Source organism: Zea mays, chromosome 4 (genome assembly GCF_902167145.1).
Source record: "Zea mays cultivar B73 chromosome 4, Zm-B73-REFERENCE-NAM-5.0, whole genome shotgun sequence".
In the NCBI taxonomy this organism is placed as follows: domain Eukaryota; kingdom Viridiplantae; phylum Streptophyta; class Magnoliopsida; order Poales; family Poaceae; genus Zea; species Zea mays.
In genome coordinates this window covers 227,447,871-227,452,354 of record NC_050099.1, presented here as the reverse complement: position 1 = coordinate 227,452,354, position 4,484 = coordinate 227,447,871, and the positions used below count along the sequence as shown (strand labels likewise).

The 4,484-nt window shown below is 42.7% G+C and overlaps 1 non-coding gene across 1 annotated transcript; it reads right to left on the bottom strand.

The window, feature by feature from the left end:
• Positions 1 to 906: 906 nt before the first annotated feature.
• Positions 907 to 978, bottom strand: TRNAP-CGG (transfer RNA proline (anticodon CGG)). Its single transcript has one exon. It is a non-coding gene; the product is annotated as a tRNA-Pro (tRNA).
• Positions 979 to 4,484: the final 3,506 nt, after the last annotated feature.

The window sequence follows — 4,484 nt, the reverse complement described above, 5'->3', positions numbered from 1 at the left end:
GCTCAACACGACCAAGCAAGAGAAGCTAGTACTCAAAAAGAGGCAAAAGAAGGGCTCAACACCACTTGCCAGACGTCAAAACCAAGTCGGAGCACAAAATTAGCAGGAGTGCTACAATCAAAGCTCGTTCCTCCAAAAAGAGGGAAATGGCTCAACACAACAAGCAAAAGCTCAAAATTTCTCCACTGTCAATTTCCTCCCCAAACTCTAAAAGAGACTCCCCGTTGATATGAGCACAAGAATCTTAGTTTCTCCCACGAAGATAAGAGCTCCAAAAACTCTAGAATCCTCAAAATTCTAGAATTTCTCTCCCAATAATCCAAACCCCCATTAATCCAAAAGTTCTCCCCCTTATTAAAAAATGGACTCATCAAGCCTCAAACTTGGGTAGAAATAGAAACTCTCCCTCGACAAGAGATCTCCCCTAAGAAAATGCAGAGATGCAAAAGAGAGATTAGAAAATGGAGAGAATCCAAGAGCTTCACGAGTATACCAGTCAGAGTGTAAAACTGCTCTAAGTGCTGTCATGCGATGTGTACAACAGTAAATGCACATGCTTGCAGACGCTCAAAATGATCATAGGCACACAATATGTTAAGTGTATGCATTTGATTCAATTCTAAGCGGTTAAAAGAGAAATTTTCACCTCTAAAAACATTACTCGACATATGTAAGCTGAAAATCAACCAAATGCTAGTCGAAGGTAAACAAGGTGAACTACCGCAAACAGCGGTCACTCATCATTGGCAGCTCACAGTTGTGTGGTTCATTGTACTAGTTGTAGCAAGTTTGGGTTGTTTGGCCAAATAATGCCATCTCTATTGCATAGGCGGACCTGAAGGTGAAAAAATAGCAGGAACTAAATTTAAGCACAAACAAAAGATGGTAAAAATAAAAAAATAATAAGGGGTGTTGCGAGAATCGAACTCGCGACCTCTCACACCCGAAGCGAGAATCATACCACTAGACCAAACACCCATACACATGCTAGGTGTCAAACTCAATGGTGAACATTTTTTGGATTGAGCAAGTAATAATCATGTTCGTAATTATGAAAATAGGCTGAGCTAAGCAATATTGTATCAATATGAGAAAAAGGAGCCTAAGCATGCCATAACATCATCATGTACACAAAGAACATACTACTAAAAGCATAGCACATTGTTGGCCACTTGTTCTCAAATGCTATAAGTCAAGAACAAGGCAACACAATTGTTAATGATTAAAGACCTTCGTCCTTCGAAGCATTATTTCCTCTCGGATATAATGATCTTCAGACGAAGGTCATGAAGGACATACCTTCATTATTTTAGCATAGGAATATGAATAATTAAACAATAGAGCATAAAGGAATAAAGATCATAATTATGAATCAATAATATATTCGCATTTATATTCTATGAATATGAATAAATATCAATAAAATTCATATTACATTGATACCTTCGGCTTGGCAGAAGGTAAGGATGCAAGAATGACACGAGAGTGATTACAATCTAGCGTGAACAGTACGGGGGTACTGTTCATCTATTTATAGGCACGAGACATAGCCTAGGTAAAATTACATTCATGCCCTCAAACATTTGTTTACAAGTAATTAAAACTAATAAGGTCTATCAAGTCCTTTTTTCTTCTTTGCTTGGTCTGGGCCAAAGCCATCGACCTTCGGCATCTTGCACTGTCGACAAAGCAATTGAGCTTCGTCTCGAAGAATTGAGCCAAGGCTAAAGGTAACTTGGGCAAGCTTTTGTATCATTTTGTCGAAGGTGTTTTTGCCTTGAGTACCTTCGGTGGAGAAGAAGACCCCCAACAGTAGCCCCTTCGCGGTGCTAGATCGTTTTTCGTAACGAGCTCGATCCGCGAAAAACACGAAGGCTTCTGAATGCTGAAGGTCCAAAAAACACCTTCCCTGAGCTCGTTGCCGATAAACGATTAAAATATTCTGTGCCTCGGGCGGTCCACCGCTCAGCCAATGTAAGCGGTTTGGCGGCTCGCCTTCTTCCCCTACAACACTATATAAACAGACGGGTTGGTGAAGAGTTACCACATCATTCATTGCCATTGCACTGTTGTGCTGTTAAAATTTTTTAACCATAGCCAAAGCTTTCTAGAATGGAATTTCAAACAAACGCTTCGTCTCTTGAGATCAGCTTTGGCTTAAAAAGCGTGAACACTAAAATGGCCAGAGTATGATCCACTGCTATGGTGTCTCGTGAGGGAGACAAGGCCGAAGCGACCGAAACAGCACCAATATCAGAAGTGATGAGGCGATCGAGTCTTGTTGTGTCAAATGAGGCTATTGCCGAAGGTACCTCCACTGCTAAAGCTGAACGGATTGTGGCTGAAGGAGGAAGTGCGAACGAAAGTGAGGAGGACAACACTACTCTGAGCCCAATGAAACCTAGCCACATTGAATTTGGGAAATATGCTGTGACGGCAGACGACATGGTTATGATGAAAAAGTTGGGCTACTTCGGGGAAGCCAATAGCAAGCTTGTTTGTCGGGGAGGAGGTGGTTCCACAGCCAAAGGAGGATGAAGTCGTTGTTTTTAAGAGCTTTTCCAGGGTAGGGCTTCAACACCCTCTACATGAGATGATTGGATAAGTTTTAAAGAATTTTGAGATATACCTTCATTAGTCTACATATGGGCTCTCCAAAGCCAAGGTATGAGTGCTAATGCCGAAGCTTTCTGCCGGGTGCATGAGCTGCACTGCCAGACGAAGGCTAGAGCGGATGGTCTTCATAAGAACTTTGGCTGCTACAACTTTGCATATCGGAAAGATACGAAGACCCCGGTAATTGGCTATCGCACCAAGTGGCCGACCGGTTGGACAAGCGAATGGTTTTACATAAAGGCGGACGAGAAGAAAAGGGAGAAGCTAATGACTATGGTCATGAGTCCATTGAAATTAAGCTTCGAGATGACAAGGCCCTTGTGCCACATGCAGCTTGGCTCCCCATGCCAGCTAGCCGAAGTGGAATTCAGAGTGGTAGCTTCTGAAATCAACACTAGAGACCTAGTACAAGAGTACCTAGCAAATAGAACATTTCCGACCTCTAGTGGCTGGGGAATGCCTAATAAAAAGGAGGGGGACAAAAAGTACAAACTTGTTCAGCTCCCTTAACGATTCAAATTTGAGAAGCAATTCAAGAAGCCATGCAAAGAGTGGCTAGAAATGATCAAAACGATGTGTAAGCAAATTCTTGGCAACTACACCAAGAAGGAAGACCAATTAATGACTGCTGCCTTCGGCACCCGGCCAAAACGAAGGCTGAATCGGGTGACGGACGCATTAAACTTCGAATACCCGGATAATGAGAAGCTTGACAAAGGGGCCGAAGGGGTGAAAAGGAAAAGGATTGTCAGTATCCTAAGTAGGCAAGCTGCTCGACTAGTGAAGGAAGATGATTTTTTTTGAAGAAAACAAAAATAGCTCCAGAGCCGAAGGCGACAATCTCAAAAAAGCGAAAGCTTGACATAGTGCCCTCTTCTTAGCCGAAGGTAGGCGAGGCAAAAAAGAAGCTCCTTCAACGCCCACTGTCGCCGAAGTAGCCAAAATTCTGAAGGTAATGACTGAATCCTCGCCCTTCAAGCTGCTAAGTCCTTTGGGAAAAGAACTGATGGAATTTTTACAGAGGAAAAAATAGCCTTCGGCTACATAGGAGAAAATTAGAGACCAAAAGAAACGACGAATTGTAAATGTGATGCAAGCAATTGAACAAACACCGCCTTCAGCTTTGGCGGTTAAATCAGCGATTCCTGCGGGTATCGAAGCTAAAGCTGAAGGTGCTACCGAAGCCAAAGATGCTGGTGAAGCCGAAGGAACCATAATGTCAGAAATTGATAGGCTTGTGTCAGATATATTTGCAGATGTGACCGTGGAGACAAATGTAGCTGCAGAAGAAACCATGGCCACAGTGCGAAGTAAAGGAAAAGAAATTGATAATGCTCCCTCGAACGAGACGAATTTTGATCTTCGGCACCTGGGCGGTCAGGAGCTGTCCGAGGAATACAAGGAGGAGTTGAAAGAATATGCAACATCTTGCAATTACCAGTCGGGATCTTTGCTCTTCGGCAGGGTTGATGAAGAAATTTTAGGATGTATTCGCGACCGTGCCGGGGCGAAGATAATCAGCACTCTGTCGAAGAGTGTCGGATTCCCGAAGCTGGAGGCTGACATCAACGGTTACCGATGGCAACACATTGTTGGTAGCCTATTTTATTCCAACTTCAAGGTGAGATCTTTGTCTAGATTTTCATTACATTTGTGATAGATTGAGTGCTCTAATCTTTAGTTTATTTTGTAGAGGATGCTGCTAAGCAAAGCGCTAAAAGTGTAGCAGGATAATGAGGACAGGAAACATGAAGTCATAGTTAAAGGCTTAGAGGAAAAAATAAAGGAACTTGAGACTTCTTTAGAAGAAAAAAGTCATCCTGTTGCAAACAGCCGAAAGTTCCATCGCCGAATCACGATCCCAAAAT